At 49.4% G+C, this 24,130-nt stretch overlaps 1 protein-coding gene across 1 annotated transcript in view; it reads right to left on the bottom strand.

Moving 5' to 3' along the window:
• Window positions 1–24,130, bottom strand: part of TRAF5 (TNF receptor associated factor 5) — a 253,278-nt gene that overhangs the window by 187,891 nt on the left and 41,257 nt on the right. The window lies entirely within an intron of this gene.

The following is a 24,130-nucleotide window of genomic DNA, read 5'->3' as shown; positions in this document are numbered from 1 at the left end:
TGTCGCCTATATATAAAACCTTGATTAAGACTCCTACTCCTGACTCTGTTCAGAGACGGAGTCAGCTTCCAAGTACTGAGGAACGGGGAGTTTTAGACTCCACAGCTCTCAGATGGATTACAAAAGTTAGAAGATATAGTACGAAAGATGTGTTAGAGACATTTATGCAATGGGGAGAGCCAACACAGCGATACGTCTTCGACGAGATGTGCTCGTTGTTGCGTGAGGAAATAGAAGAAGACGATGTCGAATCAGATTTGGAAGATTTAATTAAGATTCAAAAAGAGTTTGCTGCTGGAATGATAGTGGGCGATAATATAAAGGAAGCGATGGAACTCATTTTGAGTTTTAGGATTGATCCATCTCTTCGTTCGCCGAGAGATTTAAAGAAAGGTAGAATGAAGCTAAGTCGCCAATATCCTATGAGGGAAGTTCCTCCAATTTGGCGCGAAGCAGTACAACGTGATGATAATGCGGGTATTGCAGCTGCTCCAGCACAGTTCCAAAGAGTATGGATACATATTCCGTGGAAGCGAGCAGAAGTGTTAGCAGTGAAACAGGCCTTGCCAGATCCACGTAAGAATCCAGCCGGATATTACAAGGAATTGACACAGACAGTTGAGGCTTGTATAATGAACTTAGCCGACATTGATATGTTGTTTGGTAATGTAGTTCCACAACCAGTGTGGGCTAAAATTCGTAGAGAGGATCATCAGGCTGCTTTAGGTGGTGATTGGGCAGCTATCACTGCAGCAGATGCTCAACAAATAGGTGGTGCGAAACCCGAACCCCTAATTGCTAATCTTCCTGGTAGAATAATAGATTTAATGAAGACTCTGATGCCAGCATTGCGTGTTAATTGGGATAAATTATCCGCATGCAAGCAGAAGAAAGACGAAAGTGTCTCCGACTTCTTCACGAGGTTCGAAGAGACTTTTGTAGACCATAGTGGTCAGGATATGAGCACTGAAGGAGGACAGAGATTGTTTGTCGATAAATTTGTGCATAATTTGTTACCCGAATTATGCAATAAATTGAAAGACTCAGAAAGTGCGTGGGCTGTATCTACGACAGCGCAAATACTTGCGACTGCACAGTACTATGAAAATAGGGATAAAGAGGAAAAGGAGAAATCAGAGAAGAAAACGAAAGATTTAAAGACTAAAGTTCTTTTACAGCAGGCGTATCCGCCTCGCACGAATCAGACTAATATGCAACAGAATTCGTATCAAAAGACAGATTATAATTCGACCAGGCCTCAATACCAGTGGAATCAGTGTGCGTACTGTAAGAAAGAGGGTCACTATAAAAATGATTGTCAGATTTTAGCGCAAAATAATGCGGCAGCAGCTCAGAGAGGTCGTGGTGGTTTTGCACAGAATTCTAGAGGTCAGGGACGAGGTGCTATGCCTCCACAAACTAATGATCGTCCTTCTAATCACTTTGATCAGCGAAATGTACAATCTGCTCAACAGAATAGATCTCAGCAATATCTTGTTGAGGATTATTGTGAAGTTGAAGAGGGATTTCAACAAAATGGGTACTAGGACAGCCATGGACAGAGAGAGGGAGTAGTATCAGTTCCAGTGGATCAGAGTGGGCCTTATGTCGCAGTAGCAACATCAGGTGTAGTCGAACCGTTTCTGTTGGATACTGGTGCCGCAAAAAGTTCTATCATGCATGCGAAACTCCCTGGCGCACCTTTGTCTGGCTCAACAAATGTTTCCGTAGGTTTTTCAGGCGCCCCTGTGTACAACCCGATATCTGGTCCTTTGTCTATTTCTGTTGGACCGTGTCAATTGAAAGCACCCTTAATTTTGACGACAGGTTGTAATGAAAATCTGCTTGGTTTAGATTTGTTAAAACGACTATATGCGACATTGTACTGTTCTCCGGAAGGAGTACAGCTTACTTTGGGTAAAAGACTCACCTCTCCGATGTACTTGTCAATGGACGCACTCCCGCCGGAGCTACGTTCACTCCCTGATTCTCTTTGGGCGACTGGTCCCAATGATGTAGGTCTACTAGAGATTCCACCGTATGTAGTAACTTTGAAAGCGAATGTGAAATTTCCAAGAATTCCTCAGTATAAAATATCGAGTGAAGGTGAGCGTGCACTCTTATTGATTGTGCAAGATTTGATTAAAAAAGGTGTGGTTGAAGAAACGCGAGGAAATGTTTGTAATAGTCCTGTATTGCCGATTTTGAAACGAACAGATCCTACAAAGCCTCCAGTCTATAGGTTTGTCATAGACCTTAGAGAAGTTAATAAGATTGTAATTCCGCAGTTTCCTGTAGTGCCAGACATTACTGCATTGTTAACATTGATTCCTGCTACAGCTACATGGTTCTCAGTCATCGACTTGAAGAATGCCTTTTTCAGCATTCCGATAGCCGAGGAAAGCAGAGATATTTTTGGCTTCTGTTTAGGAGGTCGCAGTTTCAGATTTAAACGCGCTCCACAAGGCTACTGTGAAAGTCCATCTATTTACAGTCAAGCTTTAAAAAGCCAGTTAGATTCTTTTGTCCTTCCTCCAGGTTCTGCCCTAGTACAGTACGTAGACGATCTTTTGGTGGCTGCCGATGACAAGGAAACTTGCAAAGCAGCTACAATTTCACTATTGCATCATTTGTCTAATTTGAATCATAAGGTGTCACCTTCCAAAATGCAATATTGCTGCCAAGAAGTAACCTACCTAGGTCACCTCTTATCAAAGGAGGGAAGGAAGTTGACCCCAGAAAGAATAAAAGCAATTATGCAAATGAGTGTTCCACGCACACAGAGGGAAGTACGTGCCTTTCTAGGTATTACCTCTTACTGTAGGCAATGGATCCCAAATTTTTCACTTTTAGCAAAACCGTTGGTAGCTTTGACTGGGAAAAATGTTCCGAGTCCGGTGCCATGGTCTGATGAATGTCAAGAGAGTTTTGCTGAATTACGAAAAGCTTTGTGTTCAGCTCCTGTATTGGGCACACCTGATTACAGTAAGCCATTCACGCTCTACGTTCACGAAAGAGAAGGTTGCGCGTTGAGTGTCTTGACACAGAAGTTTGGTGATAAACAACGCCCTTGTGCGTATTTCTCATCAACATTAGATCCGGTAGCTAGAGCATTGCCTAGTTGTTTGAGGGCTACAGCGGCAGCTGCAGCTTCCATTCGACAATCTGCTGGTTTGGTGATGAACAATATGCTAGTGGTCATGGTTCCTCATGCAGTGGACACACTCATGAACCGAACGAAGACACAACACCTTACTAGTGCGAGATTATCTGGTTACGAGCTGACGTTATTAGCGAGTCATATTCAGATCAAAAGATGCAATGTATTGAACCCAGCAACATTGTTGCCGACTGATCAAGAGTCGAGTGATTCTGAGCCACATGACTGTTATTTCAAAACGGAAGAAGAGACAAAAGGTCGTATCGACTTGAGAGATACTCCTCTATCCGACCCAGATGGTACGCTGTATGTGGACGGGTCATGTTTTAAATTGGAGAATGGTGATGTGACTGCTGCCTACGCGGTAACGACTTTGAAGACGATTGTGGAGACTGCAAGAGTGAGTCAGAATTCTGCCCAAGCTGCAGAGTTAATAGCTCTTACGAGAGCGTGTGTTTTAGCTGAGGGAAAGAGAGTGAATGTGTTTACAGATAGTCAGTACGCATTTGGCGTGGCCCATAGTTTTGGCCGGTTGTGGAGAGAAAGGGGTTTCATTACGTCCCATGGGACTAAGATTCAACATGGTCAGCTAGTTAACGACTTGTTAGAATCTCTAACCTTACCGACTGAAGTTGCGATTGTGAAGTGCAGTGCTCATAAAGCAATCACGGATGATGTTGGTCGGGGAAATGCCTTTGCTGATGAAACCGCTAAACAGACAGCTAGAGACATGATGAGTAGAATGTATGTTGCTACGTCTGCAAGATGGATTGCTGAGTCTGGAATGTGTGAGGACACAATGGAAAGTGTGAAAGAGATTCAGAAAGAAGCGACTGAGGAAGAGAAACGCGTATGGAGAGAAAGTACGGGCAAATTGGACTCGAATGGATGTTGGATCGATTTGACAGAACAGCAGCGTTGGATGTTGCCTGATGCGTATGTGCTTGCAGTAGTGACGATGGCGCATGGAGTGGCGCACATAAGTTCTAAAGGGATATGTAAGATGTTAGCTCCGGTTTGGAAGAATGAGGGAATCAGTAAGTGTGCAGAGAGAGTGGTGAAAAATTGTATGGTGTGCTTGATGCATAATCCTGGCAAGGGAACTCCAACTCCAGCTGGTCATTTTGCTCCTCCTTCCTGTCCCTTTGAAGTAATACAGTTAGACTTCATTCACATGGAACGCTGCAACAATTTAAAATACGTCCTGGTGGTGGTTTGTGCTTTTTCCAGGTGGATAGAAGCATACCCACTAAAGGACAACACTGCTTTATCAACTGCCAAAATTCTTCTCAAAGAATTTTTCCCTAGGTTTGGAATGCCACGGATTGTATGGTCAGATAACGGAAGTGAGTTTATAGGGAAAGTTATGCAGAGTGTGTGTGCTGGTCTAGGATTGAAACAAAAATTTCATAGTGCGAACCATCCCCAGTCTGCTGGTTTAGTTGAGGGTTACAATGGCACCCTCAAGCTTAAAATAGCCAAAATTCAAGCATCCACAGGTTTGGCTTGGCCAGACGCACTTCCTTTGGCCTTGTTATCAACGAGAGCAACAGTGCATTCTAGAATAGGGCTTTCTCCATATGAGATTGTATTTGGCCGCCCGGCAAATGTCTGGGGTGTGCCAAGGCCTAAACAATTTTGCTCCATTGAATATCCTATGTTGATAGACTATCTTTACGACTTGACTGCTAAATTAAGTCTTATTCATCAACAGGTCTTTGATGCTTTGCCAAAACCTCCGGAGAGTCCAGGGCATCAGCTGAAACCCGGCGACCACGTGGTGGTCAGAAATTTTGCGAGGACAAAGAATCTTCAGCCTCGCTACATCGGCCCCTTCCAAATCCTGCTGGCGACGAGGACAGCTGTACGTGTTGCTGGTCGCAAGCACTGGATCCACGCTTCTCACGTAAAGCGTGTTCCACTGCCGCTGCCCTACGACGACTGGGTGAAGAAGGGAATTGGTGCCTCCGAAGCTGAAACAACTCCGAAATTTGTCCCTTTCAGCGATGCCGATTTGATTTCTGACACTTTGAAACGTGACTCTCCTCCTGAAAAGACTACTTTGAACATTGAACATTTGTCTCCAGCATCAGAAGAAACTTTGCCATCTGCGAACGTAAACTCTGCAACAGCTGCTAGTGATACACTATTTTCCGATCAGACAGTACCAGCGAAGCAGAAATACAACCTTAGAAGCCATAAAAAGGACAAATAAAGCAGGCAACTGCATATTGTGATTTTGATATTTATATACATTGGACTTTTTGCTTTTCAGCCAGGAAGTTTGCTATTGTTTATTGTTTTTAATAAATTGCCTTGCCGTCTGGGTAGCCGTAGGGTCGTGGCTGTGTGCCTAGTTTGAATTTGCAGGGGTCTGACACAAGGTCGATCTTTCTGTTAGTACTGGGAACTCCCAGGGCTGACAGAGGCATTTTCATCTACGTACACATCATCAGTGGTCGCGAGCGGATTGTAGAAGATGGAACTTCCTGCGCTGCAACGAGAAAATGTGATTTACGTTCGCAGAAACAGACTAAATAGAATTCTTCATAGCAAATGTTTCTTGATGCAATGTGCCATTACATTTTTGATTGTTTTAGCAACACTGGTGGGTGGAATTGTCTTTAGCATAAATTTGATTTTTGTGCCAGTATCTACAGTACCTCCCCTTGATCCTGCTATTTCTACTGTTTCTTCTATACACTCTTTTCACTCGTTTCCGGAACATGAGCAAGCTCGACGCTCAGAATTCATTAATAATACTTTTGTACAGCTCTTGCACCAACACCAACTGGTAGTTAACACGACAGACTGTTGGGTGTGTGGCTTGATACCCCACACTATGGATAAAGGTATTCCCTATCTGGTTTTGCCTTTCAGCTACAATGGATCATTTCAGGCCCTTCAAACCATCTTTGCTTATGCTCTTGAGACCTATCCTCCACGTCCACCACGTTCCACTAAATATAACTCTGCCAACAAAGCTTTAGTCCAGGGAATTATTGACATGGTCAAAGACGTCAATAATACTCCATCATACCCTAGAGACGAATTGCGAGTATATTTAAGTTGGAATACTTCAGAGTATCGCCTTAGTTTAGGAGAAAGCAAGCGTAAAAGCTCAACTCCAATCTGGGTTGTACCTCACCGAGGTCAGATCTGTTTGCAAGGTAATGGGAGAAATCCGAGAGCTCAGCTAGGGAGGAGTGAGTGCGTAGAGACTTATGTGTTTCCGGCTAACTCTTCCCCTGCCTTTCTTACTGCTAGGGGTACCTATTTCATTTGTCGAGACAGAGCTTATACATGGTTGCCTGCCGACTTCTCAGGATCATGTTATATTGCTCGATTATTGCCTCCGACATACACTGCTTCACCTGATTACCACAGAACAAGAGTAGCGAGAGGTGTCTTCAGCAAGGAAGATACAGCTGGTCAGGAAGCTGGAGACTTCTTCAAAGGCTTCCTTCCGTTCTGGGGGCCTATGGCCAATAGTAGAAACATACGTCAGCTAACACGGGTAGTTGAATCTACTATTACCGAAACTGCTGGTGCCCTTAGCAATCTGACAGCTGAGCTTCAGGCGGATAGGCTCATGACATTGCAGAACCGTATGGTTCTAGATGTTATACTTGCAGATCGAGGTGGGGTATGCAGAATGATCCAATCGAGCTGCTGTGTCTTTATTCCTAATAATGCTCCAACAGTTTACGAGGCGATCTCTAAGTTGCACAAGATTTCGGACTCCATACATGTAGACAAGGGAAACTGGTCCTTCATGGAGTGGTTTTGGACTCTGATCTCAGCGTGGGGATGGAAGGTTCTAATGGTCATTGGTGTCATCCTAGTATTCCTATTCTCATGTTGTCTGATTATCCAGTGTGGTCCTGCTCTGTGTAGTCTTTGTGCTGCAACTTGTCTCAGAAAACCACCTGCGTTTGGAGAAAAGACACGAGAAAGGATGATGATACAACAGCATGTCACTGACCTGATGAGCATAGAACTAGATTCAGACATAGATTGAGTAATTGCCTATGTAAGGGCAAAAGGAGGGTCTGAGGTTCCGTGACGGTTCCGTGACGACTTGAACCCGTGTTTTCAAGTTTGTCGGAAATACATAAAATTAGTATCAGCGAACCGCAAATGATCCATTTAGTATATCCTAGTGTTTTCGCTACGCTACGAGCAAGAGCACTCCTTCCACTGACACATTTCTGATATACACACGGCATCCATCTTAGATCGTGGCCGCCATTTTGTGTTTCCTTGCCCTCACATATGCAATAGCCTCTGATCATTTCATTCACTTCACTTTGATTAAGGACACGTAGCCTTAGCCGGAGATTCACCTCTTACATGACACGTGCACCTTAAACCAGATCACGCTGAAGCTGCATGACTCGACAAAGGCTGCCTCCTCTGCCCGAGGCCAGCCCACCTGAACTGGTTTTCCTGTCCATTGTACCTGATCATGATTAGGCGGCCGAAGCCGGTAGCCTTGCCCATTTACAACCCACAAACATCTCTTATCCCGCTTTTCTATCTTCTGCACCTGGCTCTGCTCCTTTCCTTCTGGGCCTTTATTAGGGGGAGGTAACGAACTTTACGATGAGGCGGTCCGGGTCTTGAATACAATATTGACAAGGGATTGTGATGGACTGGTGGGAACCCCTCTTCGTGATGTTTGGTATCAGATATTATCGACAGTTCCTGTGTAACGCCAAATATTTATTGTTTAGAGACACAAAGGTTTGGGAATGTACCGACATGTGAAATATTTGCCTAGAGCACAATTTTTAGTATATAAGGAGCAACCCACTTTGTACAAATCGAACAGTCTCCTAGATTCTGCCCGTGTGTAGATTCTGTGACTTCTGTGTCCCTGCAGTAATAAACCTTTGGTCTTTGACGCCACCATCGAGAAGCCCGTGTTTCTGTTCATTTGTGCACCAAGGCAGGTGGAACTCCGGGGTCTTCGGGTGTTGTACCCTGACACCTCTGGACGGAACCAAAAAGTCCAGAACTCCAGAGCCAACCTTTATCTCAGTAGATTGGTGTTGGGTTCCTTCCCTAGCCAACAGAAGATGTACAGGTCGACCTTTAATATGAGTCCGAATCATATTACATTGTATTGGAATTGCATTTCTATAGAGCTTACCATCCTTGATGAGGAGCTGAAGCACTTTCCAGATGTGTTGCATGCTAGTCCTTGGCAGTGTAATGGATGGAAGAGTGTTTGGTATATTGGCTAAGTGGATAGTGCAGCTGAAGTGCATGAATATGAGAGTTGTGGATTTATCGTGTTTTTAGGTCTCGCGACCTATCGATGTGCGCAAGCGCATCGAGCGGAGCGAGAATTCATGTGGCGAAAACATCTTCAAACCAAAGGGCTTTCAGCCCCGCGGTTTTCATGAAGTTCATGTGAACATGCACGCGCATCGCATGCAAGCCCAGCCTCTCCCGCCCCCATCCGGCATCAGGCTTCTCCTCCCCTAGCAGCACTCCTCCCACACCAGCAACTCCCCCCTCCCACACCAGCACCTCCCCTCTCTCTCCACGCAATCACAGCCTCCCCCTCCCACACCAGCACCTCCCCCCTCCCACACCAGCACCTCCCCTCTCTCTCCACTCAATCACAGCCTCCCCCTCCCACACCAGCACCTCCCCCCTCCCACACCAGCACCTCCCCTCTCTCTCCACGCAATCACAGCCTTGCCGCACTGCCGAGCCTGTCCCAACAACACAACCCAGCTCCGTCACATGGCTTCTGCTTTGCTCACTTTCGCTCTCCTCAACCCTTCCACTCTTGTTTATATTTTACTCGGCCTCAGCACGTTGTGCAGGCCTGTTTCGGTACTTGGTCGTCTTTCAGGGTGGTGCTCTTTATAACATGCTCATATCTGCTCATCATGGCCGATGTTATCGATCCAAACTGCTAAATCATGTCCACCATGTGATGTGGTAAGTTTGAGTGCGCTGTATCTAAATATTCAGGCACCTCGTCATTCCTTACACGTTTGTATCTTCCTGTATTATTTTTTTTATCTCAGAAGCGTGTTTTGATTCTGTTGCATGTGTTACAGAATGTCAGCACCGCCTTGAGCCAGTGCAACAAAAGCACTCTTTCATTATTCCTCCACAGTGTTGGCCGTTTCCTGTTAAACTTGATCTGTTTCATATCTGCATCCGTAGTGATTTCTGGTGTGTGTGCTCACTTTACAGTCAGTTCCACCAAGCTCTGACCTTAATGCAAGATCGTACAGTCATGTTCATTAAGCAGCATCCCCTTCTCACCTACCATTTTCAGAGGGGGTTATGTTATGTTATGTTAAATTTGATTTGTAAAGCGCGCGTACGCCCGTAGGCTTCATGGCGCTGTAGGAAGTTTTCCAGAAACACAACACAACAACAGAAGGACAGCCTGAGACATCTAAGGATAGGCTTCTCTAAAGAGCCAGGTCTTAAAGGCTTGTCTGAAGGCCAGAATATCCTCGTGTGACCTTAAAGAAGCTGGCAGGGAATTCCAGAGGGAGGCAGCAAGAAAGTGAAAGGAGCTGCCGCCCTGACGTTGTTTCCTAACAACAGGCACCGTGAGCAGGCTTTTATGACTGGACCGAAGGTTGCGAGAGGGGACATATCTAGCAAGCAAGTTGATGATAAATTTGGGGCCCTTTCCTTGTAGTGCCCTGAAGATAATGCAGCCGGTTTTAAAGGCCGCCCTCTGGGCTATCGGCAGCCAATGCAGATCTGCCAGGCCTGGCCTGATGGACTGCCATTTAGGAAGCCCGCAGACCAGCCTGGCCGCCTGGTTTTGAACTAGCTGCAGCCTCTTGAGCTGCCCGGCTGGAAGACCCAAATATAAACTATTTGAGTAGTCCAGCCTAGACAGCACAAGGGCGATGGTCACCTGTATCAGGGCAGAGTGGGTTAGGAGATGGGCAATCTTTCTAATCTTGCGCAGCTGAAAAAAGCAGGCGGAGACAACTGTCCCTACCTGACTTTTCAAGGAGAGGTCTTCACTAAAGGTGACTCCAAGGCTCTTGACCGTACGGGATTTGGAAGGGGGATTCCCCATCTCCGGAGGCCAAAATTGAGGTCCCCAACTGAGTTCACTCTTCCCAGGCAAGATCAGTTCAGTCTTGCCTGGGTTGAGTTTTAGGTGGTTAAGGCCCATCCACCTCTGGATGTGAGCCATGACCTCCCTAAACTCAGTAACAGCGTCAGGCGAGCCTAAGGGGAAAATCAATTGCAGATCATCTGCATAGTTAAAGATCCACACTTTGAATTTCCTCAAGGAGTACAAGAGGGGACGCAGGTATATATTAAATAGAAGGGGGGACAGGGAAGAGCCCTGAGGGACACCGCAGTCGTTCTTAATTCTAGGGGCTGTGAAGGTGCCCAGTCTCACTGCTTGAGTCCGGTCAGACAAAAATGATTCCACCCAGCTCAGGGCAGCACCTCTGAGGCCTGCCTGTCCGACACGGCCGACCAAAATGGTGTGGTCGACCGTGTCCCTTCTGTAATTCTACCCTGGTCTGTTTTTGTTACAACATTCAATTTTGCGATTGAATTATTGACGTCTTCCCCCAGGCATCGCATGCAAGCCCAGCCTCTCGCATTCCCAGGCTCTCCCACCCCCATCCGGCATCAGGCACTCCTCCCACACCTCACGGACATCTGTTCACTTCTCCTCCCCCTCCCCAGCCAGCTTCCCCCAGGCCCCTGCTGCTTCACACTCTCATTGCCGTTGGGCCCCTCCCATGCCCGCCGTGTCGGATTTCTCCTCCCCCCTCCCCTTCTCTGCCTTGTTTTTTAATGTCTTACTCTCCTCTGTCCTGCCAAACCTATTTCCTTTTTTCCCCTCATCCTCTTCAGTCCCCTTCTGCCCTCTATCAAGCCGACTCCCGCATTCACTCCTCTCCTCTCTCGCCCTCAACTTACCCAGTATTCTCACCCCCTCCACTCCATGCTCCCCTCGGCCCACCTCACGTCTCTTCCTGGTGACTGCTCTCTGCTGCTTGCCCTCAGCTTCCACAATCTCCCTCCTCTCTCGTGGTTCCTGGAAACGCTTCATAGACTGGACTGGCATCCCGGCAAATCCCGACAGCCAGATTCACCACGTGCCGGGGTCGAGCAGATTAAAAAATCACTGCACTGTGCCTGGATATCTTTTAAAGGGTCTTAAAGCGCTGTCGGGCACGCTCAATGCTGCAGACAACCAGTTTGTTCATCTTTACAGATTTCATTCGTGTGGTATTAATATTAACATTCGTGTGGTCTTTCTCTATGCGCCTGAAGACTAATATTTATCAGACACTAAACCTTTCATCTGATTTCAAATGGATACCACGCTTTTTAATGTATATCCTTAATTTCCATTAGCCTTTTTTATTTTTTTCCCTTCATTTCTCCCTCCGTTTTTTTTTATTATACGCCACTCAACAACGCAACGCCACACACACATGCAACGCCACTCGCACATGTAACGCCAGTCACACATGCAATGCCACTCACACATGCAACGCCACTCACACATGCAACGCCACTCCACCATGCAACGCCACTCCACCATGCAACGCCACTCAACCATGCAACGCCACTCAACAACCCAACGCCACTCAACCACACAACGCCACTCAACCACGCAACACCACTCAACCACGCAACGCCACTCAACCACGCAACGCCACTCTAACACGCAACACCACTCTAACACGCAACGCCACTCTAACACACAACAACACTCTAACACGCAACGCCACTCTAACACGCAACACCACTCTAACACGCAACGCCACTCTAACACGCAACGCCACTCTAACACGCAACAACACTCTAACACACAACGCCACTCTAACACGCAACGCCACTCTAACACGCAACGCCACTCTAACACGCAACGCCACTCAACCACGCAACGCAAATCACACATGCAACGCCACTCAACCACGCAACGCCACTCACACATGCAACAACACTCACACATGCAACGCCACTCACACATGCAACGCCACTCACACATGCAAAGCCACTCACACATGCATCGACACTCAACAACGCAACGCCAGTCAACCACGCAACGCCACTCAACTACGCAACGCCACTCAACCACGCAACGCCACTCACCCACGCAACGCCACTCACCCACGCAACGCCACTCACACATGCAACGCCACTCACACATGCAATGCCACACGCACGCAACACACACATGCAACGCCACTCACACATGACACGGAACTCACACATGCAACAACAATAACAAATGCAACGCCACTCACACAGGCAACGCCACACACACAGGCAACGCCACTCACACACGCAACGCCAATCACACATGCAACACCAATTACACACGCAACGCCACTCACACACGCTACACCACTCACGTTCCCAATAGGTATCGCAGTAGGAAAGTTGGAGCCATTACTATTGCAAATAACAATGCCTTTTATTTTTTTATCATTTTTAAAACATAAAGGGCATAGTCATTTACAAAACCAATAGCTCAAACTTTCCTAATGCGAGACCTATTGGCAACGCCAGTGCTTGTTATCAATGCACCTATGCATGAGCTTGAAGATAAACGAGTGAAATGAGTTTTATGTTATAAAGAGATACTGTCATGTGTACTGGCCTTCTATCTATCTGAACAATATATCATGTGGGGCTCATTCAGAAAGAGAGAACAGTACTCCAAGATGGAAGACTCTGCCATCTATTTAACATCACAATTTGAATCCAACTTAATTGAATAGGAACAACAGTACCGGACAGAGTAAACATGTCCATCATACATGTATTACATCCAAACATATACAGTTTGACGTGATAAAGCTGAATATAGTGCAGGTGATGCAGTGCTCACAAGGTGTTTGTATTTACAGCATATAATACAAAAGACAATATACAGTCCCCAATGGTTGTATAATCACATTTAAACAAAGAAACATAGGGAAGGTCCAGTGAATCCACAATCCCTTCTTGCTAGTTGCAAATGTCAACCAACTGGGGGGAGGAGGGGTTGTTGACATTTCAAACCAAAATTGTTTAAGGGGTCTCCTCAGGACGTAGTCATCTGACTACCACACCACCATTGTGTAGCCACAATCCAACACACCTTGTAAATTACTCAATATTCCAATACACTGTTTGGGAGAATGCTAAACTCTTCACTTCACCGTCATTCGCCTTCAGTCGACACGGAGGGAATACTATTTACGGAAGCAAGACTGTTGTAGCCATTTATTGGCGAGAGACAGTCGATCTATATCTATAGCCACACAATAGTGGTGGTGCGGTAGCCAGATGACTACGTCATGAGGACACCCCTCAAATAATTCAGGGTCAAAACATTGACAATACCCCCCCCCCCTTTCCATTGTTTTGGGTACTGGATTTGGGGTGTGGTTATTTATTTTTAAAGATGTAAAGATATACAGATGTATATAGAAACACACATATATTTGAATATGTATATTACGTGGCCGCAGCGTTACACATCAAATTAGAACATCTGGCCTCCCCAACCCCGAAATACAATTAGTCAAACTCGCAACCTGAGAGTACATTCAAACCAAATACGTTGTTGTTAATCAACACGTGTGCACACCCCAACAGAAGGGGGAAAAAAACACTAATTGCTATATAAAACTTTATAAATAAATAAATTCATTACAACGATTTCAGATATAAGAATACATTTCCCGTTTTGGGACATACTTTTCACGGGAGATTTTAGTTGAAACCTAATCCACACTCCAGATGAGGATTAGGTCCTAACAGCAGATAATATTCACTGGAGTATTCCCCCAGTATCAAATAAAAATGTTCAAGCTAGACTGCTTAGGCCAGTCGCTAGTTTACAGCTTTGGAATAGGGTACTAAAAGGCAAAACAACGGATGACATTCCTTTGCTCCAAAAATAATTGACATTTTATGGAGCGCATGCACAATCGATTTTAGACTACACAATAGTCACGCTATCATTAATGCCATTACTCTCACAATATTCTAATAAATATATCACCAAGAGAGACCATTCTTACCAATGCAGTCAATTTAATCTAACTCTGCCAAAGCATAAAAAAACAACCATAATGGCAGGTAGAGTAAATACAAATAATTTAAGGTGACTTAAATGGACTAATGACTCTACCATACAAGACCTGCAACATACAGTAAAAGAACAGATGATGGCAAATCGTTCTGAGCAACAAAATACAATAGATGCCTGGATCAAATTTAGTTCATAGCTAATAACCCTGATGCTGGCTGTTCAAAGTCAAACCACAAGAAAAATATGCAAAGAAATTTTTAGCCCTCTCTGCTACCTGAAACAAGATCTAACGAAGGCTGTCAGGAAGTTAAAAACAACAACTCCAGATGACTCAGCATGGGAAAAAGTCAAGCTAATATGGAAAGAATATAAAAAAAGAAAAACAAAGAGGAAATATTTTAGGCTAAACTATTGTATGGTGCAAAACAAGGCAACTCAAGCTCATTTTGGGACACAAAAACAAGCTGAATAGGCCAAATAATGCGTTGACCTCGAATGTATGAAGTTACAACGCATACATTTATAACACATCCCTTTAAAACACAGTTTTTACATCGCAACATCCTTTACAACTCATACATTTACATCGCATGCCACTACAACAATTTTTTTAAAACAACATTTACAAAGCATTCCATTACATTGCATTATACATTTACAACGCATACTATTGCATTGCATTTAAGGTAAGTGTTGGATAGTGTAGCGGTAAAAATTACTATTCTAACTCCAGGGGGTGCAACAGTAGGGTAAGTGTTGGATAGTGTATGAATACAAATTACTATTCTAACTCCAGGGGGTGCAACAGTAGGGTAAGTGTTGGATAGTGTATGAATAAAAATTACTATTCTAACTCCAGGGGGTGCAACAGTAGGGTAATGTTGGATGGTGTAGGGGTAAAAATTACTATTCTAACTCCAGGGGGTGCAACAGTAGGGTAAGTGTTGGATAGTGAAGGGGTACTATGCGTTGTAACGGTATGTGTTGTAATGACATGCGATGTAATGCCTGCGTTGTAGTGTCATGCACTGTAGTGACATGCAATGTAATGGCTGCGTTGTAGTGACGCGTTTAAAGGATGTTGCGATGTAATGACTACGTTGTAAATGTAGTGCGATGTAATGACAGCGTTGTAAAGGTTGTTTCCAGTTGACCTCTAATGTACAACACTGGGCTAATTTACTGACTGACAGGTTTGCTTGCAAACTATTACCCACTTGTGACGCAGACAGCATGAATTATCACAAGCAGGAAATGGGCCCAGATACAATTGTCGAATTACTCAGCAGACAAGACGCAACTGGTCCCCCTCGCCAAATAGCACAAACTGGAAAAACTTCTCCGCCAGGACCTAATGGCATCCTGCAGGTAATTTGTACACATGACCCGGCTTTTTGGAGTAACCAACCCAACTATTCATTTTTTTTTTTTTTTTTTTTTTTTTAAGACCAACGGTCCCAAACTTTATTTAGTTTCACAGATGAGTTAAGCAGTAGTCATACAGTATCATACCAATGAATCATTACTACAAACGGTACTTGGCTATCAGCACAAAATGACATGTCAATTATATACGTGTGAAAATAAACAGTAGCCAGTGGAGATGCATTAGTTCACAAGTGGCGGTGCTAGGAAATGTCTCGTGCCGCAGTGCTCGCGGCTCGTAGCACTGCGCAAGGGCCAGGGTGCTCAAGAAATCCAACAGTCATTGTATTAAGTTGTGTTCCCTGTTTAGCACAGTAGTGGGCTAGGGCAGGATCATATCCCCCGTCGTCATGTGGGTTGCTGGGTTTCCGCCTCCTGTACATGGAAGCATCCAGCTGGCAGTGTGTGATACGGAAATGGGGAGGGGGGATCGAGTAGGAGCGCATGTACAACATCAACAATCTCTGCGTCAACCGAAAGATATAACTGGGAAATAAAAGAAAAGGGGGAGGGAAAAATATGTCAACAACTGTTGGACTAGTGTTTGTGTGCGTGGTAGTGTATCTAGATCCCTAGCTGTGTGTGGTGCACCCTATGTGGGCTGCGCAGGGGCGGGTGTAATTGAGGATGTGGGGTCGCTGCAGGGCGGAGGGAGGGGGGGGAGGAGGCAAGGGGGGGGAAGGGGAGTGGCGGGGAGCGGCAAGGGACATCTCTCGTTGTGTAAAATCTCAGCAGTCAGGGCAGGCAGCGGGGGGGAAGGAGAGGGGGGGGGGGGGGGGGTTGGTAAATTCCGTGCCCTACATGGACAGCAGTGAACTGGGTCCTGTCTATCCCGCGTCGAGTTGGCATTCGATACCGGCCTGGGCGCACGCCCGATGGTACGCGATCAGGGTAGCGTCCCAGTCCTGGGCGATCGGGTATTTCCGTAGGCCAGCGGTCTCCTCCCTGTGTAGTGACACACTCTCCGCACAGGCCCAGTTGCCAAAAGAGCGACGCCAGTCCGCAGGGCGCGGTGGAGTGGTGCTTTTCCACCGTTTCGTGATGACGCGCTTAGCCGTAATGAGGCCTAAGTCCCAAAAGCGCGCCCGCAGTTTGGTCTGCTTGGTTCTCTTGTAGAGTCCCAGTAGGCATACTTCCCACGTCCTGGGGAGAGTTTCGCCTGTGGCCGCCGTCAGTGTGTCAGTGACCGCTGACCAGTACGAGGCGAGGTGGGCACAATTCCAGAGTGCGTGCAGGAAGTCTGAGTCTAGGAGGCCGCATCGGGGACACGCCGACGAAGTGAGTCCAAAATAGCGATTCAGTTTGTCAGTAGACAAATACGCTCGGTGAACGATATAATATTGGATGGTTTGAAATCGCGCGTTGCGGGGAACATTTCTAGCGCCCGCTAATATCGCGACCCATTGTTTGTCCGTCCAGCCGGAGCCCCGGTCGGTCGTCCACTTCTCCCTCAATCTTTGGGAGGAGAATTGGGTATGGGTGTGTAGTGCCTGTGCCAGCCAGTGCACTATATGAGACCCATTGCCCATCACGTGTAGGTATTGGATGAGTAGATGAGTGGGCGGTTCTTGGCTCATGTCACCCCATGTCTTCGTCAGCTCATGGAGGAGTCTGGCATGTGTCAGGAATTGACCCACCGGTAGCCCGGCATCTGCGGCCAGGGTCTCGAAGGGCAGCAGCTCTCCGTCGCTATATAGGCCGCTCAGGTCGTCTAGGTCTGCTGCAGTCCAGCTGCGTAGCGCAGTCGAGGACAGTATGCCCATGCCTAAGGGAGTCCCTAGTAGAGGTAGGTTTGGGGCATAGGGCTGAGTACCTTTGGTGAGTCTGAGGGCCCGCGCTAAGCACCGCCTCGCGAGCGCCACATGTACTTGTGCGGGGTGTCGCCCCTGCGTTAGGGGGTGGAAGAGTGTTAGCACCTGTACGGGGGACAGGGTGGTGTCGGCCGTGGCCGTGTCCATCAGGTTCTTGCCGCTCAGCCAGTAAGCGACCCATTGTAGCTGGGCTGCTAAGTAATATAGCTCTTGATTGGGGACTGCTAAGCCTCCAGCGTCCGTGGCAGCATATAAGGTCTTTAATGCTACCCGGGGCCTCCCTTTGTTCCAAATTAGGCGCCTGGTGAGAGTTTCCAGTCCTCTGAATATGTGCGTTGGCACATACACTGGCAGGTTAGCATAGTAATAAAGGAGCCGAGGGAGCATTATCATTTTGGTCAGCGCCACTCTGGCCGGCACATTCAGTGGGAGGGAGTTCCAGAACGTGACCTGGGCCGTGAGCGAGGATATAGCTCTCACTAGGTTACCCTCCAGGAGATCCACGGGGTCTCGATATATCAAGATCCCTAGGTACCTGAATACCGTCGGGTGCCACCGGAGCGTCTCTCCCATCATGCGCACCTCACATTGCGGCATCTCGCTACTGAATGCATAGGTTCCCGATTTGGCCCAGTTAACGTGGAGTCCCGACATATCCCCGAATGTACGGAAGATGTCCGCGATAGCCTCGGGTACATGCGTGAGGTCCCTGACATACAGTAGTAGATCGTCGGCATACAGAGACACCGAGTGTACGCCGTCCGCTAGCGGGATGCCCCATGTGGCGCCGGAGGTGCGGAGCAGCTCCGCCAATGGCTCCATCGCCAGGGCGAATATCATAGGGGAGAGGGGGCAGCCCTGCCTGGTACCCCGCCCTATGCGGATCCTGTCAGAGAACAACCGTCCAGTCCGGACGCGTACCGCAGGCGCCTGATAGAGGAGCCCCACCATCTGGATATAGGCCTCGCCTAGTTCGTATTTCTCGAGGACTCGGAGGAGATACGGCCATTCCACCGAGTCAAACGCTTTTTCCAGATCGAGCACGATGCACCCTGAACGTGGCCAGGTGGGGGTTGCATACCGTTGGATCTTAAAAAAACGGCGTAGATTGTAGGACGTGCTCCGAGTGGGCACGAAGCCATTTTGATCAGCGTGTACCAGCGTGGGGACTAGCGATGCGAGTCTCCGAGCTAGCGTCGCAGCCAATATTTTGTAATCGGTGTTGAGGAGTGCCAATGGTCTGTATGAGCCAAGTTCGGACGCGTCCCTACCTGGTTTCAGTAGAGGGACCACGTTAGCTTCGTTTAGGGACGCCGGGAGCTCAGCATCCTCCAATGCCGCCTTATACATTCTCAGCAGTTCCGGTATTAACACCAGTGAGTAGGCTTTATAGAATTCTGCCGGGAGCCCGTCAGGGCCCGGTGCTTTGCCATTGGAAAGGGAGAAAATCACTTCCCGTAATTCCTCACCGGTGAGCGCAGCGCCCAACTCAGTCTGGTGGGCAGCAGTAGCTGTTGGGAGCCGTAGAGTCGTTAGATAGTCCACAATCTCCACCACAGTGGCCCGCAGCCGTGAGCTATACAGGGACTTGTAATGTGACGTGAACGCCTCATGGATCTGCGTCTGGGTATAGACCTCGACGCCCTGGGTCGTGCGGATCGACAGGACCGACGCGGATTGCGTGTCTTGCCGTATCAGCCACGACAGCAGCCTGCCAGGTTTGTCCCCCGCGTTGTGTGTGCGCGCGGAGTGGGCTGCGAAGTTAACGTTCTTTAGGCGCTCCAGTAATACAGCGTGATCCGCTCTGGACGAAATCAGTTGGGAATCGTCGCCCCCCGTCGCCTCCCGCTCCTTATCTAGTAGTGCCTCCTCCGCCCTTATCAGATCCCTCTCCACCTGACCTCGTAGGCCCGCCTGCACACCGAGGCAGCCTCCCCGGGTAACCGCCTTGAAGGCGTCCCACTCGACTCTCGGTGAGGAGGTCGAGTCGTTGTTGTCTTCGAAATATTGTATGATTCTCCTGGACATCTCCTCCTGGAATGGTGTGTCAAGTAGGAGGTCCGGTTGCAAGCGCCATGTGGGTACGGGCGGACGCGGGCGCCGCCATCCATAGACCAGTGTGTGCGTGTTATGGTCCGAGTGCGTCCGTCCCAGATAGTCTGCGTCAGTCACGGAGGAAATCAGGTCGCGGGACAGCATGTATCGGTCCAACCTGACATGTAGTGAATGGGCTCCCGAGTAATAGGAATACACCCGGGCGGTGGGATTTCTGACTCGCCAGGCATCGTGTAAGTTCCATTGCGTTGCCCAATCAAGGAGGGCCTTGGAAGTTGCTTGCGCTGGGGCGATCGCTGCTGGGGGGGACGAGCGGTCAAGGGAAACATCTAGTACGCAGTTGTAATCCCCACCCACCATCAAAGGTACGTCTGGCCAGGGCGCAATTACTGCTGACAAGCGCGTGAAGAATTTCCCCTGCTCTACATTAGGTGCATATATGGAGGCTATGACAATCTGTTGCCCGCCTAGTCTGCCCTGTATGAAGACGTAGCGTGCCTCTGTGTCGATATTGCTGTGTGTTAATGCGAATGGAACCCCGGGTCTGACCCAGATCAGGGTCCCCCGTGCGAACGCTGAAAAGGTTGTGGCGAATATCTGCCCCCTCCACCTACGGCGAAGTGCGGCTACCTCAGCGGCGACCAGGTGCGTCTCCTGTAGTAGTGCAATCTGGACCTGATGTCGCCTAAGATATGAGTACACCTGGTATCTACGTGAGGGTGTGTGCATGCCCCTGACATTCCAGGTACAAAATTTAACTGTAGCCATCACAGTGTGCATCGTGCCCAAGCGCCCGCTCCTCCCCCCCCAACCCCCAGCCCGCCCCACCCACACACACACAGCAGCCGCGAACAGTGACCATTGTTTCCCCTCGCCCCCTCTCACAGGCCCAGGGATGCACGTCGTAACTCTTCAATGTCCACACTAGTCTCAAAAGGAAGAACTTTAACAGAAACATAATACCAAAAGGGCGACAACAGAACAAGTCGCCGCCCAAACGCTCTATCGAGCTTAATCAATCCGTGAGTTCAATGGGGGGATGACGAAGTTTAGCACTTGGGTGAAACAAGTTAGTTCAAGTCGCCAAGAGAGCCGTGGCGGCTCCCCACCACGGGCAGTGTGTCAAGGGGCACCAAAAGTCAGTGGCAGTGTCCGCAGACAGGTCAGAGTTCCCAATGTCACTGGTCTCGGACAGTCCACCCCAGAGGGGGGATCCCATCTGCTATTCCCTCGGGGGGGACACTCACCCCTGGGGGTCCGTCCACCCCTTCAGACGCTCGTACCCGGTGATGTGCCATTGGGACCGCTCCGGCTCTGCTCTCGTTGTCACGGGGAGTCCGTGACGGGTCGGTAGGTGGGGGGATCTGGAGTGGAGCTCAGATCCCGGAGATGGGGCTGAACGTAGCTGTCGTGGTTCCCAGTAGTGCTGATGTGGACCTCCGGTCGAGTCAGCCTTAGAAGTGATCAAACCATTCCAAGATGCCAGTTGCAATGGCCAAGCCCGGACTAGGTTGAGGGGAGTTGCTTATACTATCTGATCCGATGTTTGGGGCGTGACATCCGGCAGGCCCTCTGTGTTCGAGTCATCTGGCAGTCCGTACATGAAGTCGTCGTCTTCGCTCCCGCGTGATCTCGGGCTTGCGTTGGAGATCAGGATGGGTGATTGTGATCCACTGATCTCAGCTGCTATTCGGATGGCCTCCTGCTGTTCAGTTTGTATTTGCTCCGGAGTGGGTCCGATTTCTGCGTCCATGGTTGGCGACCCGGCCCTCGAGGCGTGTCGTTGTCTCCGCCTGCGGGTACCTCGATTTCGGCGCTGCTCCTTCGGCGCGGGTACGTGGTTCGCATCTATTCCTGAATCCAGCCAGGCCGCCGCCGCCTCTGGAGTATCGAAGAAGTGGGTTTTGTCCTGTGCCACCACTCTGAGACGTGCAGAGAACAGCAAGGAGTACTTGAGAGCCAGGCGTCTGAGCCCATGTTTCACCTCGAGGAACGATTGACGCTGACGCTGGACTTGGATGGTGTAATCAGGGAAGAACATCACCTTGGCGTTGTCTACCTGTATGTCCGATAGTTTAGGCGTTTCGCGGAGAATGGCGTCCCGGTCACGGTAGTTCAGCACCCACATAAGCATAGGTCTCGGGTTGGAGCCCTCCGGGGGTGGACGGGATGGTACCCTGTGCGCTCTTTCCACCACAAAATGTGGAGACAGTGTGCCTTCTGGCAGGAGCCCTCTGAGCCAGGTCTCCATATGTTCCGCCGTCTCCCTCCGTTCCCATCGTTCCGGCAGGCCCACTATGCGTACATTGTTTCTTCTGGCCCGTCCTTCAGCATCCTCCGCCCTGTCCTCGAGGAACTCCACCCGGTTGAGTAGGTCACGGACGTGCTTATCGGTCTGCGTCAGCTTGGGTGTGGTCTCCGCCATCGTTTGTTCCAAGGTCGTGGTGCGGTCGGACAGTTTCTTGTGGTCCGCGCGAAGGAGCGTCAGGTCCACAGCCACCTTATCGATCCTGTTCTCTAGTGACGTACGGGTTAGCTGCATGGATTCCTCCAGGCGTTCCATGGCCGCCAGCATGGTGTCCAGTTTGGAGGCGGTTTGGTCAGTCTCTGTGTTCTTCACCATCTTTCCTTTGCTCAGTGTCCCACCGGTGCCGGACTTTGCTCTGGTCCCTCCTGACATGAGGGTGGTCGTCACGGGTAGGTAGCCGATTGGGCAGGTTCTCGCGGTGAATACTGTCGGGCCTGTGCGCTCTGGCCTCTCCTGGTCAGGCCGTCAGCTCCGTCCTTGCCGGGTGGCGTGCGGGATTCTAGACGCCACCAAGCGATGTGTGGGGCACCGTGGAGTTCAGTACCGGGGTGGCCGGAGTGGAGAATGCGGGGCTGTCCTGGGTGCTCACCCGCGTGGGCCTGGATAGGCCACTTTGGATAGGGCCGATTGTTAGATGGGCCGTTGCAGCGTGGCCGTAGTTCGTGTGTCGCGCGGGCCGGGCTCCCCGGTGCTGGACGGGTCCTGTGATGACCAGCGGCCGTATCTGAACAGCGGGCGGGTACTGGTGTCTAGGAGGTGGGGCCGCACTGCCTCCGTCGCTGGTTGTTCAGGCCCAGGGGCGATGTCGCCAGTGTGGGTCTCCAAACAGTGGAGCACGACCGTCCTCCGGCGTCCGCTAATTCTGGCGGGAAGTCCCCAGCGCCGGCAGGCAAGGCGGGTCAGTGGCACAGGGCGCCGCGGGTCAGAGTGGCGTGCCCGCTTGCAGCTTCTGGGATCCCTGCGCTGTGGGTTCGCCGGGGGCACCGGGCGTTGTGGTACGGTCCCTTCCCTCTTGCTGGGCCAGTGTCGAGGCGGTGGGCGAGTGTGAGGGCCCAGGGGGCAGAGCGGGCCAGCCCTCGCTGTAGCCTGCCGGGAGCCAGGGGCAACGCTGTCCAAATGGGCCCCCAGAGATTCGAGTGCAACCCTTCTCTGGTGCTCACAGGGCTTGGCAGGGTGCCTCCAGTGTCGGTTGGCAGGGCGGGCCGATTTCACCGCCTGTTGCAAGCCAGGGTGGTGTGCCTTACAGTTGTGACTGGGGCCCCTGCGCAGCTGGAGCGCTGGTGGGCAGCCGGCGTTGCGGCGCGATCTCCTTCCCCCACTTGATCGCGCCGGGGAGTGCACACGTGTTGCGGCCTACCTCGATGGATCGGATCCCGGTCTCGGGTGGACGGGGCCGCCGACCGGAAGTGAGCCCTGGGCAGGCAGGTGCCGCGGCAGTCGACGGTCGGAGGGTCAAGTGCTCCGATCCTTCCGAAAATTTCGGTGATGGCTGACCAGGTCCCCAGGTGCACTCGGCTTGAGTTTGGGCCCGATTGCTCTAGAATTGGAGGAGAAATAGCCCGTGGAAGGGGAGCTTCGCTCGGAGCTCAGCCCGGGCACGTCTCCTCACATCGCGTACTTGGCCACGCCCCCACCAACCCAACTATTCATTCTGTACAAAGAAATAGACATATTAAATCAAATGCCACCAAGGCTCAATTATCTCCCCAACTTATAAAGGTGGTTACCTCCAACTATAGGCTCATAGCGCTACAGGACTTTGAAGCTAAGTACTATGAGTATCTGATCCTTAAAGATCTGGTTGATTGGTCGGAGTCTAACAACATGATCCCGGCCAACCAAAAGTTTAGTCCCTGATTGAAACGCTGTGTGTTGGTTGTGCCTGCACGAGCTCCAGTTAATATTTTTAATCAATAATGTTGTGTTGTTGCTAAAATAGTACTGTTGCCACAAGGTACAGGATTTCAAAACTCACAGGAGGAAACTGAGTGGGACTCGTAATTGTATCCGTTGTTTTAATAAAATACCTTCTAAGTCTTGCAGAATCTACGTCCTCTCACTCGCACTATAAAATCATTTCAAACGCACTCCGTTGCTTTAGCGGGACTCGGGACTCGAGGAATACTATTTACCCCTGCGCCATCTTTGTTAGCGCTCTAGTGGTTGGGCTGCCTGCAACTGCCTGTCTATTTAAAGAGACCAATGCAGGCACGCAGCGAATGCGCGCAGCGAATGCGCGCAGCGAATGCGCGCAGCGAAGCGCCGGAGATGCGCCAGAGATAAGCCCGTCTGCGCCCGGACGCGCTCAGGGCTAA

The sequence above is a fragment of the Lissotriton vulgaris genome, chromosome 6 (genome assembly GCF_964263255.1).
Source record: "Lissotriton vulgaris chromosome 6, aLisVul1.2, whole genome shotgun sequence".
NCBI classification, from domain to species: domain Eukaryota; kingdom Metazoa; phylum Chordata; class Amphibia; order Caudata; family Salamandridae; genus Lissotriton; species Lissotriton vulgaris.
Note: the sequence above shows the minus strand (reverse complement) of the source record. Positions and strands in the feature narration are given on the sequence as shown.